This window comes from Hirundo rustica, chromosome 1 (assembly GCF_015227805.2).
Source record: "Hirundo rustica isolate bHirRus1 chromosome 1, bHirRus1.pri.v3, whole genome shotgun sequence".
Taxonomy (NCBI): Eukaryota; Metazoa; Chordata; class Aves; order Passeriformes; family Hirundinidae; genus Hirundo; species Hirundo rustica.
The window spans coordinates 38,631,778-38,647,851 of record NC_053450.1 but is presented as its reverse complement, the minus strand read 5'-3'; the positions used below and the strand labels follow the sequence as shown (position 1 = coordinate 38,647,851).

At 43.1% G+C, this 16,074-nt stretch overlaps 1 protein-coding gene across 4 annotated transcripts in view; it reads left to right on the top strand.

Moving 5' to 3' along the window:
- Positions 1 to 1,716: 1,716 nt before the first annotated feature.
- FAM110B (family with sequence similarity 110 member B) overlaps positions 1,717 to 16,074 on the top strand; it is a 112,625-nt gene continuing 98,267 nt past the window's right edge. For 2 of the 4 annotated variants that reach the window (XM_040076537.2, XM_058422613.1), the window contains exon 1: positions 2,385 to 2,556. The gene's annotated coding sequence lies outside the window, so the exon portion shown is untranslated. Of the gene's footprint in view, positions 1,832 to 2,384; positions 2,557 to 16,074 lie in introns of those variants that run through there. The other 2 variants (XM_040076530.1, XM_058422618.1) reach the window with 2 other exon arrangements.

The window sequence follows — 16,074 nt, the reverse complement described above, 5'->3', positions numbered from 1 at the left end:
GCATTTACTTACTCCTCCCCTTACTACGTACATCCAGACTGAAGAATGAAGGGCACAATGCACATCCTGTAAAAGTCGGGTTGGGATGCCTGCGGATTGAACATGTGACAAACGACTATGCCATTGTGTGGCAAAGGCTCCATTCAGTGCACGGTGCAGGCTCTAGTGCATAATGCAGCAAGGAGATCTCAATAGCATTTAGGATGTATCTTACACCTCTAGCACACTGGATTTATTTAAGGCTGACTGATGTCTTAGGCAGGCTCCTTCATGCTTACCACACTGTTTTGCATTTTCAGACTTTTTACCCCCCAAGCAAACAATTGTTTAATTTTAAGATAAAACAAAACAAAAAAATTCCCCTACAACACAGCTACAGGAGTAAAGGTTTAAATTCACATACTTTTCATTCCCTTTTTCTCATGCAGCTATGCTAACGCGTGCAGGAAGCAGAAGGTCCGTGTGGGTAATGTGGAAGATCTCACATGCCACAGGTTCTCTTTCCTCACATACCTCATGGACCATGCAGAAATTTTCTAGCTAATAGCTAGGGGAACTGATAAACCATCTGTTTCTTTGGAGCACAAAAATGCAACATGGTCCTAGTACTAAATGAACATTATGTGAAAAGACCTTTTAAAGGAGGCTGCTTAGAGTTTACTCCTGTTTTTAACAATCCTAGGGTAGTCTAGTTTTGTTGCTGCCTTCTTAAAAGTCCACTTGTGGATATACAGTGACTGCTCATTCTATCTTTATGCAAACGACTGAAGTCCAGCCATGCTTCATAGAAGGCCTCATACAAGGGCATTTCTGTCAGTTTCTTCTAAGTTAGATGTGAATGAGGGGAAATTCTCCTCCTTCTACTGTTTTAACTGGCATGATTGGATTGCATGTGTTGACCTCCGGTACCTGAACCGAATGAATAAATCGGTAAGCTTGGAGGAGATTTAAAGGATGAGCACTAAAGTACTGCGAAAAGGGGGGTGGGGGGGGGGGGGAAGAGAAAAAAAAAGCAAAAAAAAAGCAAGCTTTGAGAATGGTACATTAATTGGACATGTAGATCAATAAGCAAATGGGTAGCTACATTTGAAAGACCTGTGACCTACCACAGACAATGGGGTAAAGCTCTATCTGAAATTCGTTTTTCAATGCTTCTTGGTTGCTGCCAAGCACAGAATACTAAGATACCAATCTTCGCGATGCCATCTACCCTGAGCAATAAAAAACCCACCCTTAATTTAACAGGAGTCACCAGTCAGCTCCTGAGGCATAAACAGGCAGCTGAAGCACCGCGCGTAGGCTGACTTTAGCGCTGGATGCCGAGCAGCATTTGGCACAGGTGGAGGAGTTTTCATCACAGACCCAAATTAACTCCGGTGAAGTTGCTCCGCGCCTGCCAGTACCGGAGGAACAATCCCCGTGTGGGAGAAGCGCCCAGCGTGCCAGCCGCCGGCCTGCCCTCCCGGCGCCGCTCGGCCGCACAAAGGCGGCAGCGGCGGCTCCCCTTGGTGCGGCGCTGCCCGGGGAAGGGGCGAGCCCAGCGCCCGCTCGGAGCTGCCCGCGCCGGGCTCCGCGCTCCACCGGCCCGGCCCGGCCCGGATCGGCTCGGCAGCCCGTCGAGAGGAAGCGCCGGCTCCGCGGCGGGCGGGCGGCTGCCAGGGGCCCGGGCCCGCCCCCGGCCCCGTCTCCGCCCCTCCGCGGCCGATCCTCCGCCCCCTCCGCCTTCTCCTCGCGGCCGCGGCGGCGGCTTTCTCGGCCCCGGCTGCTGGCGCTTCCCCGCGGCTTCGCCTCGCTCCTCTCCGGGGGCTCCCGCGCCGCGCTGGCCAGGACGGTAAGGGCGAGGCGCGGCGCCGGCTCGGGGCTGAACGCGGCTCCGTCCCGCGGCTCCCCCGCTGGCTGGGGGCGGCCCCGGGAGCGGGGGCGGGCGGGACCCCCCGCTACCAGCCCCGGCCGGTGTCTGGCGGAGGGGCTGCGGCGCCGCGCTGCCCCGGGGGCGGGCGGGGGGCTCGCCCCAGCCGGGGCTGTAGCAGGAGCCGCCCAGCCCTGCTCAGCCCAGCCACGCTGCCGGGGGTCGGCGGGCGGGCGGCTCCCGGCGGGGACGGAGCGCAGCCCCATGGGGTGGGTGTCGCCGGTGGTGCCCCGCCGGCCGAGCCGGCTTCCAACCCCCCCCCGCCTCTGGGGCGGTGGCTTCGACCCCCAGACCGCGAGCGGGTTCGCGGCGGTTCGCGGCGGAGCGGGTAGGGCGGTTTGGCTCCTCCGAAATGCCTCGCTAAATGGCAGGGGAAAACATATGGCCCAGGAGAAAGCCGCTGGAAGCGATAGCTGTTGGACTCCTCCGAGTTATTTCCCCGTGTCGGTGCGAAGTGAGAACTTCCTCCCGGGATGCCCTTTCTGGGGGATGCGGGGCTGAGCACATGGCTGCTTCCCTCGGGTCTGCCCCGCGTCTGTCACAGCACCGCCTGCCAAGGGGCCTGCCGGCGCCTGCTCTCCTTTCGGAGTGCTAATCTGACCTCAAGAAAACTTTAACTGGGCGAGGGAAGGAGGCTGCTTCAAAAGGTAATTTGCTTAAACGCTTTGGGGTTTTTTTCCTTGTTGTCCTCCTTCCCTCGCTCAGGCGTCTGTGAAAAGGAGGGAAGGCAATGGGATTATTTGTGTCTAAGGGTCCAATATATATGGCAGCTGATAGTGCAGACAAGAAGGTTAAAACTTGGGAAGACCTGGTACTGGCAAGTCAACATCTCCAGTGAATCGTAGTGTTAACATTTAAAGCTTAAATTTCATGCTCCTTTGCGTGTTGATTCTTCCTGTTTAAAGTCTCTGGATACTCAGATATTTAAGGATGAAACATCTTTGTGCTTGCAATGACAATGCTATTGCATTTTGTAAAGATTAGGGCAACTTTTATCTTTAATGTAGACCTTTTTATCACCCAGCTGTACTGAATTGTACTAAATACTTGTACTGTTTGTAAATCTGGTGCTGATTTGTTGAGTGGCTTTGCAAAGGTCACTTCAGTTCATGCAATACAGGCATTTTTCTGTAAAACGCCTGTATTGATTTAATGTGGTACAGGGTCAGACTTGGCATTCATAAATTATTTCATGTTTGTACTTGTGTGCTGTGAGAGCCATGCTTTATAAAGCAACTATTCCTTAGTTGTGCCTTAAAGCCTACTGGCAGATCTTGGTGTGTAGTGTACAGGAGGTATGCAGCTTTATGGGCATCTAATGTTAAGTGTCCTACTTATTTAAAATTTGAGAGCTCTAAAAGGGTCGGTGTAATCTATACCACACATGCGCTCAACTGACCTACAATTAACAGGATAAAACACTTTTAAGCACTTCTGGAGTGAAAGGTAGGATGCTATTTCTTTGTGAATGGCTAACAATGACTTGCTTTTTCAAGGTGTCCAATGCCATGCTCCCCAGTTTGGAGTGTCGCAGAACACTCACCCTGCCGCTGGAAAGGTTTGGCTTAAACTGGTGAGACTGGTCATGAGAGCAGAAGGCAGCAGCGGCCGGGAGGTGCTCCATGGGGAGGTGAACATGATGGTGTTGGTGGCCAAGGGAGGTGGGTGCAGAGACCACCATTGATCCTTCAGGATGGTGGGCAGCCCTCGCCATGGTGTGAGGCTTTTGGAGCTGGCAGAGCTGTGTGCCCTTTCAGGGCCCCCATTTCCTGTGGGTTACTAACTTAGCATGTCAGTTGATATTTCATGCTGCGGTACTGAGTTTCCCCTCTGGGTTTCAGGAGGCAGCAGGCAGGTGCCTGTGCACTGCTGTGTAGGAGCAGGCATACCAGGGATGTGGTGGTAAGTGTGATTTACTGCCTCGATGGGACTGATAACCCATGCCAGCAAGTTCACTCCTGCTGCACAGAAGGCCTGGACTGCCTTCGTGCCAGTGCCTCCATGTTAAGCAAATTGTATCACAAGCTAAATAAAATTAAGAGGGAAGCCATGTTTTCCAGATTCACGTGGAGATCATTTACTGCCACTTTGCTAAGAAGCTCTTCCTGTGTTGTGATGTAGCAGCTGGCCATCTGTGCTCCCCTTCTCTGCCCCTCTTAGGCTTGTGGTGACCATGCTGAAGATCCACTTGTTGCTACAGTTAATCTAGGTGCAGGCTTCCACTGGGTGGGAGATGGTTTTCTGTTAAAGGTTCATGCTTCTGTTTCAAAATCTGGAGGTCTAAAGGTTGATTTACTGAGGTGAAACTGAGTTGAATTATAGGATGCGACTTTGCAAACATGTTTTGATTGTTTGGAGCTACAGAGCTCATTTTGGATAGTGTGCTAGTGTGTAAAGGGAAGGTGTTTCTCAAATGTGCTTTTGTAAGTGTGTTTCCTAGTGCTGACCAGTTAAGTTAGAAGTCAGTACACTGAATTATCATAGGGTAGATTTTGGCCATTAATTGTAGTGGAATGCAGAGTAAATGAAGGCTTGTGTTTACAGCCTTTCCAGAACCAGAGGGTGTACTTTTAAATTCTGGAACATCTCTGGTCTCTCACTGGCTGACAGTATGTCTTGAATTCTGCTGCTGGATTATGGCTCCCTTCCATAAGGCCTTAAGCACATGTGTTGATCATCCACAAATTAATAATTTTGAATTAAACTGAAGGGTAAGTATATGTCAGCTACAAAGTGTTTTTCTTTCAAGGAAGCTTTATTTTAGTAGGGCAAGTTCTGAGAAGTTAAAAGAACTAGTTTGTGTTGTCCATGGAGCTAAAGGCCTGTAGGAGTTGGAGGTTTAAATTAAAAAAAAAAAAAAAAGCTTGGACTGTCTTAAGTGAAAGGTACAATAATAGCTGCTTGGAAACTGCATTTTAAGGAGGGGGAAAAGCTTGCCAAGTGGGGCTGTGGACCTTGCTGTGAGAATAAGATACTGCAAGTTAGCAGAAAACCTAAAAGGAATGAAGTAAAGGAGGGGGTTGATTGTTGGAGAGCAGAAACTGCAGGGATAGCCAAAAGCTAGAGGATGAAGAAATTTAAGATGAAGGGGGGCTGAAATAGAAAGAGCAGGAGAAGAGAATTTGGCTATGATGTTGTGAGGACCAGGCTGTATGAAAAATGCTTGATGCCTCTAAAATTAGCAGTTCTTGTTTTAGTTGTTTAGTTTTAGATATCCATGAGGATTTGAAAAACAGGGTGCCAAATGGAAATGACTAGAATAAATGCCTTATGTCTGCTCCCAGTCAAGCTAAGTCTAAGGGTCTCTGCTTTTGGGCTCTGAAAGAGCTGATGCAGGGCACTGGAGCCAGGCTAAAAAACAGAATTGGGTGTTATCTGTTAGGCTGTAGGTAGCAATTGTGATAGCAAAAGATATATAGTTCTACTTATTTTAAAAGGAGAAGGGAATGCTATCTTCACACTTTTACTCTGATCACAATGGAATTCAAGGATTTAGAATAAATTTGGAAGGGAAAAAGTAATTAAGTATACAAAGCTAAGTGGAAAACAGGATAAAATGCATCATGTATTTCCCACAATTAGGTCATGGGAGACTAAAGTCATATTATTATTGGTTAAATACTGAATGTCCTAGACAATAGGAGAAGAAGGCATCAGTTCCATGTATATACACCAAAAAGAACTAGATTGGAAGTGTGAGGCTTAGCTAAATGTATGTGCTGAAGAAGAAATTATGAATTTTCCTGCCTGAATAAAGGAATTATTCATGCCCTGCATCAGTATTAATGGGGAGCTTGTTGGTCTCTTTACTTCACCATACTAGCTGAAATAACTGTATGAGAAGGATGATTGCTGATGAGGCAAAGTTGGGAAATGTAGTCAGCACCGAGGTGGGTTGGATTATTACACAGGAAGAATTGAATGTCTCTGATGACTGAAACAATAGGAATGGCAGGAAGTTAAATAGCTCTAAAAGCAAAGTTATCTACTGAGTGGTTATTAGCAACAAATCTGCTATCCACTGGCAAGTCATCCCTTAAAACAGGTTTGGAGGAAAAGGCCTGACTGTCCTAGTCAAACAGGGATGACTTATTTGCTACTGACCGTGAAATGGGAGCAAATGTGATGCTCAGGAAGAGCTCTTCAGTGAAGATAGACAAGTTATTAGCCAATGCATTAGGGTGACTTTGTGTCAAATACTGTACAAAGTTCTGGGCACTTATGTACAGGAAATATTAAATCCTAGTGGAACATGTAGGTGACCATCCAAGCTACAAAGAACATGTATTGCGAACAGTCTGGAGTTAGATGAGAGACCAAAACTTAGACTATTCTGGCTTTTGTGTCTTAGTAATGGTAGAGATGGGAGATAGCAGCTGCTTAGATGTTCCCTGAGGCAAATTCTTGCAGAGGAGGAAGGGTCATAAACTGAAGATTCATCTGTGATTTTGGGTTAAAAACTTGATGTGCAGAAGGGTAATTTGATGAGTGAATACAAGAGTAATGTATGTGGGGAATTCAAAAGGAGTTTCCTTGCTGTCAGATTTTGGATGTGTTTCTAGCTGTATGGATCCTGAGTCTCAGCTAAGTATCCAAGTTTGCATGTTACTGTTCAGGAATTGAGCAGTTCAGGTAAGCTGCCATGTTTTATGCTTTGGTATTCACAGTTAATCAACAGAAATAGAATTCACTTCAGTAAAGGAGGTGTGATGAGCAGAAGCGCTTATTTTTGGGGTGCATTGTCTAGTCACGTGATGGCTGCAATTTATAGCAGGTAAAAACACTTATCTATGACATTAGTAGCTGTTTTGTTCTGTTTTTAGTGCGTAATGGAGTGGAATTAAGCTGAACTCATAAAATATTAAAGATAACTGCAAATTAATATGTGTGGGACAGCAAATGCATAAATGGACATGCAGGCTGGAGGTCAGGTTGGCTGACTTGCACCCATAAATAAATAAAAGGGTTATGTTCTCCTGTCGAGTGAGTGCCCATCTTTATCCTCTGCCTGATTTCATGCTCTCTGGTCTTAGGAGTGTTTGATGGCACTGGCTGCATCCTCCTGTTGGGGCTGTGCTCCTGGGAGTAGGAGACTGCCTGGGGCAGAGCCTTGTGCAGTAGATGAAGTGTGGAACTGTTGAAGATCCATGGTGGGGGCTCCCAGCTGGGGGGACGTGTCCTTGTCTGTGGCTTTGTTTTGCAGTGCTTGGCCCAGGTGTTGGTGCTGAGCTATGGAAAGGCCAATGTGACCTAACCACTGGGAAGAAATTGAGGTATGAGGTGTGCCAGTTGAAACACTCTTTCTCTAGTGACAATGTTGAAGACTTGACTGGTACACAGTGAAGAGACATGTGCCCCATTGAAAAGTGTGAAGATGGCACATGTGGTTTGAAGGCTATGCCATGTTGACTTTGTTTGATCTTTGCTATAGCATCAGTCTCTGTCTGTTTATTGGCTGGTCTGTGAATGCCATGTGAAACGTCTGGGAGTTTTAAGATTACTTCAGAAAGAAACATGAATATGTCAGCTATGTGAACGTATTCTGAGAAGAACCATTGAAAAAATAAGGTGCTTTGAGCATGTTTGTACATCAAAGCAAGATCAATATTTTGATATTGCTTTGTGACTGTTATGAATTTATAAGGCAGGTGTCGCACTTCCTTAGAAATAATCCAGTTGCAAACTCTCTTCCAGTGTAGTTTATTAAAAATCTGAACTATTTTAGGCTTTTCCTCTAAATGGCTGTGCATTTTCTGCTTTAAAGAGGAGCTACGTAATGAACTCAATGCGTCAGCATGCCCCACAGGAAGCAATTGTGAAAAGATTGTGTTGAACGATCAGAAGAATGATTAAACCATCCCAGGGAAAATAGAATTTATTGTCCTGGTAGCTTTTAGCACGCACTGTTAGGCTGTTCGCTTACTTTTTAATTTACTGCCATTGCCCTGTTATACAAGTGTTGGGTGTATAGTTAAAAAAGATGAGACTAAGGCTGTGCTGGGCATTATAACAGCTTTCACTTGACAGCCTTCAAGTCCCAAATGTTAATGGATGAGGTGGAAAAGTTATTTCATGTTTACAAGGGAGAGAGTCAACCTAAATTCAAACAGTCTCTAGCAAATCAAAGAGCAGAACACTTGTCTCCTGATGCTTTGCTGTGTTCTTTAAAAACAAAAAAATCACTCAAATAACTTCCTGTTACAATCTGAGGTCTTGGAAAAGTCTGCATTAAGAAATGGGAGGAAATGTTTTAAGACTTTATTGGATAGGGAAGGTAATAATAGAGTTGAGTGTTGTCTAAGTTGTCTTCTTCATCCAGTGCCCCTCCATAGTATTAGAGAAGTCTGTTTTAAGTAACTGCCCAATTTCATGAGTGGACCCAGACCTTTGGATTTGTAATAACCTTTGTATGTTGTCTCTCTCTATTTGATAAGTTAATCTGTGCACGCTACTACTTGGGAGGTCAGGCAACCAGAAGGAAACTCTGTGCATGTGCATATATAGATATATGCAGTTTAAATTAGGATGGGTGAGAATCATTTAAGTAATGCTTGGGTAAAACATTTTTGAGATGGTGGAGATGACGATAATATGCATTTTATTTGTACTTTATTTCATATATATAAAACTTAATGTTGCTGTGATGTGTTTGGCAATCTGTTGTCTTCCTGACTCCAATGGGTTTAGATCATTTTAAAAATCTTACTTAAGAACCTTTTGTCACTTCTCATGCAGCCACATACTTCAAGATTATATTTTAAAAAAATCATATTTACTACTAGCATTTGTAAATTGCTCATGTAAGTACAAGTAGGTAACATGATATATTGCTGTGCATGTTGTATTTTAATTACAGGAGTCTTATTATCTGTGTTGTTTTGCCTTTCTGAGTTGCTATATTACTGAATTTTATTACTGTTGGGTTGTGCCAGCATGTTAGTTTGGGTATTGAATGATAATTGCAATGAGTGTCAATCCTGAGTGAATTTAAATGGTAGGCAGTGTGAATGGGACTTCATGGTTTGCTTTTGCTCCGTTTGGGTAAATGCTGTTTTGTCACTGAGGATCCTTGTGATCATCTCTCTACATAACAAAACTTGATACAATATGTAGGAACTTACTGATAAATCGGTTGATTTTATTGATTAGTATCTGCTAATCAGAAAGTAGATTCGCACTTCCGTAATGTGGGATTTCTGTAATGTGTTTGTACAAATGCTTGGGGAGTATTGCAGATGTGAAGGTCTGTTTTTTCAGATTTCTTGCAAGGTCTCCATACATGCTTTATTGAAGGATTTCAGGTGTTCTAGTTAATTTTGCCTTTATTTATTGTTGCTGTGCTGTTCATTTTGCATGGTTTTCTGTGGAAGTTTGGGGTTTACTCCTGTTGTAGTGTTGGGTCCTAGTTCCTGCAAATGGAATTATGCTTATTAGGTTGAGCTTCAGAACTTCCAGCTGAAGTGAATCCATCAAATCTTTATGTATTTAAAACCACAGGTTTCAGATCTTTCCCCCTCAGATCCCTTTCTTTCTGTTTGATAGACTCTAGAGTCAGTGTCTCTCTTTCCTCAATGAAACACAGCATACAAGAGTGCACAATGTTCTCGTTAATTTGGAGAGAAAGGTTGTTTTCCTCTCATCTTTGCTGTAGTCATTTGAGGTGTTCAGTTGTGACTAAAATAAACAAGTTTGTTTCTTTAGAAAATAATTTTTGATTTGTTTTCTGATGGCCTGTTTATTATAGCAAGTTTGTACTATCACACAAATTTCTTTCAGGACTGAGAATTCTTTTTTTTTTCTTCCCCCTCCCCTCCCCCCTGTTTTATTGAAAGATGATCAGTACCATTTCTCTCTTCCTTCCCTCTCAATCTCCCTTAAATCAAAACAAACCCTTCAGTCCTTAAACAAAAGTGTCTTTGTTTTTACATTTGTTTTATGAAATTGCTTGAATCCTTTGGGAAAAGCTTTCCTCTCACAGGAAGAGAGGAAGAAACCCCCCTAACCTTCTAAAGCCAAAAACAGCAAGTCTGCTACCAGACATTACTTTGTTTTGCCATCTGAATAGTAGCAGATTGCATTAAAAAAGCAATTTCTCTTCTTAATGAATAAAGAGTGCAATTGCAGAAATGCACACAAATAGACAAATGGTTTTCACTCAGCAAATGTAAATTTGGTAGTATTCAGGGCAGTAATTTGCTGCACGCCTTTCTGGGAGCTTCTTTGCATTGTTGCTATTGGAAGTGAAATTTTAAATGGGTATTTCATAGTTCTGAGAGGTGGGACCATCAACTGCTCTTTGGCATTTCTGATTTTATTTTATTTTTTGATACTGTTTATTCCTAAAAGTCTCTTGGCTCTACACCTTAGTGCTGTTCTGATGCTGTGGCACCCAGTTGTGAAGCTATCCATCCTGGCATACTAGGCAGTTGTATGAAACACTGTCTCCTGACCTAGAAACCTGGAAACTGGCAGCAAACATGAGTTAAATGAGAGATTGGACCAGGAAGACAAAGAATTATGTGAAATATCACCCTGCTAGTTTGTCTACATGGGCTTTTTCCAGAATATATACTAAAGAACAGAAGTGCTGTTGGGCTGGAACAAGATTATTGCAGCAGACTTTCTCCCAAACGTAATAAAAATGCAAAATTGAATCAGTGGCCTACTATTCTTGATCACCTGTATTATTATGCAGGCTGGAGGGATGAGAAATGAAGAAAAATTTTCTGAGTAAATGCTGAATGTGAATGAAAAAATAAGGAGGCCTCCCTTAACACCAGGAAGTAAGGGCTTATCTTCTGAAGAGTGAAAAATCAGATGCTGGGCTAAAAAAAAATTGATATGGGACTGTCCTAGAGGACCCCTTTGTAAGCATTATATGGAGGATTAGGAGTATGGTGTCCTCCCTGGGTTCCAGTGGCATCTCACATCTTAGGCAGCTCTTGACTTTTGTTTGAGATTCCCTCTGTTGGTTCCCTGTATTGCTACTGTCCCCGTTCTGTCCCCAAAGCCCATACTGTGTCAACTTTATAGCTCATGCTGGGCCTTCATGTGTATGCATCCTGTGCAATCATGGAGATTTGGATGTTGTGCAGCTATGAAACAGCTGTGCCCTCATGACTGGCTTATCCATAGTGTCCTGGTAGAACCTGCATGTCATTTCCTGGGCTTACTTTTTATATCCTAACCTTGCAGTTACACCTGCTTGTGCTTCCCCAGTGCCTGGGAAGAGAACTGTGTACTCTGCAGTGCCTTCTGGAGTAGCATCCATTCCTCTCATTAACAGGCATATGCAGAGATGATTATGTGGATGTTCATCTTATGTCTGAAACATTTTTAAGTGCTCTTCATGAAGACTAGACCAGAGAAATTATAGGCTTTGGAGAGATAGAAGCTGAATTAACTTGTGCTTTGCTGGCTAAGCTGCATTAATGTTTTCATTACTTCATTGGCCTAAAATGCAGTAGGCAAAAGCTGTAAGGGGAGGCCCTCTCCCCCAGCTATGCTGAATTTAATAAAATATAGGATTTCTCCTTCTAAACTTCCATTATCCAAGAACCTCTATGAACATATCAAATGATGCTGTTTAGATTGTTGCAATCAACTAATTTGATTTCCATATTACTTCTGGATGACTGTTACTGAAAAGATTTTTTTTTTTTTTTTTAATAAGGTGCCTTGCCCCAGTATGAAATCAGATCCTCACACTCCACCTCCTACGTGTATTTGACTAGATTGTGTGGGCTGTGCTGCTGAGCCAGAGAGGAATATTTGTCTCCTGTGCTGTTGTTGTGGTCAGTGCTAATCGTATGCTACTAGTGACAGTAAGGCTTGCTTTACTGGTGAATGGCAGGATGGTATAATATATTTTGCTCAGAGGGCAGCAGCATAGCTGCTGAGTAGAAGAGCTGCCCACCAACAGATCCATGCTCACTCTCACAGTACCTTTGTTTCGGTTTGCTGTGTGCCCAGAACACTTTCCCTGACAATGCTGTTCCCTGTAGGTGTTGCAGCTGACCTGGGACAGCAAGGTGCAGACTGGAAGGACAAAGGCTGGTATCCAAAAAGCCCTTGCGGTGGATGTGGTTAGCACTGCAGCTCTGCAGAGGCTGTCACCTGTTGCCGCAGGTTCGAGCTTGAAGGAATTGCTGTGTGAGTTGGACATGGAGGCAAGGAGGCAGCTTGTATCATGGTCGTTTTGATACAGATACTGTCTAATGCAAAGTTGCATGCTGTGAGGTTCCAGTCTTTCTCCTACGTCTTTCCCATGTCTTGAACTTCTACTAATTTAAAGCTGATCTTCTAATGAGAAGCAAAAAAAACCTGTTCCTTAATCAGTGTGATTTGCTTTCATGGAATACTTCATTCAACTTAGTGCAAATTGTGAAAGCCGTGTCATATTTGAAAATTATGTCAGCTATTCTTGACATTGAACCAGACAGAAGAGTGCTGACAATCCCCATGAAGTCTGACTTCAATGAAGTAGAATTTAACACCATAATATACTGAATTGAAAGAAGCAATAAAATAGTTCTCTATGTTGCCCTTTTTGCATTACAGTTCTGGAGTTGCAAATGTGGATTTCCCATTGTTTCCTTAATACATTTTTCTTCTTAATAGTCAATATATAGAATACCAAACTCCTAAAATTCACTTAAAGTGTTATTAGAATAACTGATATGTTGGAGTGGAGATAATGGCCTCTTGTTCTTCTGTAGCACAGTCACATGGGCACAAGTTCTGTTTTTCTTTCTTTCTTTGAAGTTGTTTTGCAGAGCTACACAGAAATGCAGAGATTTTCCTAGGCTGGAATTTTTGTCAAGTCAATGTCAGAACTCACTTTTTCATAATTGCAAAGATTGCAGTCTCTGATAACAAGATAAACAGAACTGAGGTGAGGTATATCTTATTTGCCAAGTTGAACAGCTCTTACAATTTTTTTCCATGATCAACTAACTCATTGACATAGCAATTAATAAAAGTGTAAATGAGAATGTCAGAAACACTGTGGTCACTGCCCTATAAGCTTCACTGGCATCTATAGTGAGTGTTCTCCAAGGGTAAGGAAGAGTCAGAGCTTGGATATGGAGGAGGGAATTACAGTGCTAGAGTATGGCTGAGTTAATTGTGGCTTCTGTGCTTTGTACCTCGGAAGACTTCTGACAGTGAAAGGAGGGTGCCATTGGGTTGTTGTCCAGTTTCTCTTTCTTTTAATATTATCTCTGATCACAAATTCACATACTTTGGCAGCTTAAAGTATAGGAGAACTTTTCCCTGATGAGAAATTACAGAACATACCTGCTTATATGTTCTCAATTGCATGATGGTTTTTGTTTTAACCAATTCTCTTCTGATTTGGGAAGAAAGGGGATATGTTCTTCATTAAAAAAGATGTATTCTGCATGGAAACCATGTACAAAGTTTTCAGATGATTTAAAAGCACATTTCAAGACAGATCAGAGTTATCTTGATTTATATATTTGGTCTTCAGCCTGACTACATAGAAAATGTAAAGTGAAATAAAATTAAGAAGTCTAGTTTATTATGTTGTCTAATCATAAAATACATCTAAGTGTTCACAAGGGAAAATTTTCTTGGGAAAAAGATTAAAATTAAGTACCGCCTTACTGTCTCTGTTACTCTTCTGTTGCCTTAATTTTTGTTGGTTGTTTTGTTTTTTTTTCTTCTAACAGTGCCTAGGATGTGTATTTGAGCTAACCATTAGTAGTGCTTCATTTTTGATGTCTGTAGTACCTTACTTGTAGGCTAATGTATGTAGATGAACAGGCCAGGACTTGACCTATATAATAGAAGTGCCTTAGTTTACTCCTCTGTACATTCCAGGGTGTGGGCATTTAAATAAAAAGGGAAAAGAAAAGGTGATCTGGTGCCTGGTACAGTAATTGTAGCTGGAGACTGATAACTTGTGATAGGAGGGCAGCTATCAAAATAGGCACCATCTGATGCTGGTTTTTTCCCCATTCCTGCTGTAAAGGCAGCTCATAGAGACTCATCTGGAGCCAGGCAGAAGCCAAGGGCCTGCTTGGGCAGTCGTTCCTCAGTCCTCTGTTCCATCCTGATGGCAGGATGCACGTGTTGGGCTTGTCCGAGCAGCAGGGTGCACCTTGCAGCTGTGCTTCCCGATGATCTTGGGAAGAGGCAGCCCCTGGAAAGCACAGAGCCTCCCTGCTGTGCCCCAAGTTCAGGCTTCCTGCAGGTGCCCACGGGACATAGCCTGGCCTGCTTCTCTCTTGGATTAGGGCATGGCTGGCCTTGGGGTTGGACCATAGAATCTACCTGGCCATCCCTCCTGAATCCTGTGGCGTCTCATCTCTGGTTACGTGACGGACGCTTAACAGGAGAACTGCAGATGATTCATTGGATGCTGTGCCGGGAATTCAGCTGTGCAGAGTGGTCACAGGTCATAGTTGAGATTTTGCATCTTAAATAGAGAGAAATAACAAATCCTTCACATTAAACAGTATGAGAATACACAAAAGAACATTTCCAGGAAAGCATGCATGAGATGGGGAAAAGGAGTTGATCTGGTTTCTGGTTTGTGCCGTTAACTGGCATCTACAACATTCCTCAACAGTTGAGAAACTGTTATGTGGATATCTGCAGGTAATCTTGAATCATCTTGGAGACAGAAGCCTGAATCCTCCTCTCTGTCCCTTGGTATTCTTTCTGTAACAGGATGGTGTCCACATGTGTCCGCACACAAATAATATTCTTTGTTTAAAAGTCCTAAATGTTTCTGTGGGGATCTGATCTGATCTTCTAGATGAGCTTTCCCTTTCTGCAGCTGGTTTGGACTGAGTCTGGGAAACAGTTCCAGTACATGGTCTGCATCCAAAGGGGAAGCGTTGCTCCTCTGAGGAACGTTAGCTATGGTAGGAACGTAGTCCTTAGCAGGAGGGCTGGGCTCAAACTCTCACCCTGCCCTGTGCTTTGAGAGGTTGTCCATGAATTCTGAGCTACAACATTGCTCCCCCATATTTTCTGAAGGATGCTGAACAGACTGGTGACAAGGCAGACTGAGGTGAGTACCCAGTGAAATGTATTTCCCAGGTCCCTCTCTCAGGTTCTCTCCTAAAATTCCTGAAATGCTCTTGCTTTTATCTTCCTGTTAATCCTTGGAGTTGGATTATCTGGAAATAGTTATTTTCTTGTAGAAGTTCTTGCTTCTTGGTATAAGATAGCTTGGCAGCATCTGTGAGAAAATAGTTATATGGGGAGGAGGTTATTTTGAGATTTTTGTCTTAACTGGAAAAGTACCAAAAGCTGGGAAGTGCAAAATACATGTGGGGGTTTTTTTACCACTGAAATTTCACACCAGTTTTCAAAATAAATTCTTCTGCCTTTAAGTGGGTGAGTCCTTGCTCAAAAGTAGTGATTCCCAAATGCTCATATTTGAGCCAAGAATAAAATCTCTTTTTATGCAATCTCTTCGGAGCCTGCCTTTGAGAAAGAAAGAATTTAGTCTTCTTTTAGAGACTTTATTCCCTTTATAGAACATAATGAGTTTGCTTTTCAAAGGAAAAACTGAGAATTGCGGTGAAGGGGCTCTGTTGTATCTTGGCTTGATTTTATGCAGGATAAAGCTGTTTGGTATTTAATACAGTAAACTGTTTAAAAGGATAAGTTATATAATTACCATGAAATTTTAAATAACGATTAGTATTAGTACTTGATTTTCAGTCAAGGCCATGGCTTTGTAAGTAGGAAAATGAGTGCAGATATAGTCAGAGCTTTTTAAGGTTTTTTTTTCCCTTTCTTTTTATTTATCCTTATTTGCATATCTTAATTATGTAAACACCTTCAGTTTGGAAGTTGAAATACTGTTTCATTTCTCCATTTCTTTTCGTATCAGCTCAGTGAGTTACAGTTTTTAGGAGCTTGTTAACTTGCCTCTGACAGTTTCTTCATAGATATGGCAGCTGATGTCTGACGGCTTTAAAATAATAATGAATGCCATAAAATTCTTTGTTTACTTAGTGATGTGATCCTGTAGCTTGATTTCAAGTGAACAAACATCTCTGTGGTGTACAGGACTAAGTTGTCCCTTGCTCTGTGGTACCTGTTGCTGGACTGGAGCCGACTCTTCAGGCAATAAAAGAGCCCAGTGGTAGAGTATGAAGTGGTATGAAACCACTCCTGATGGC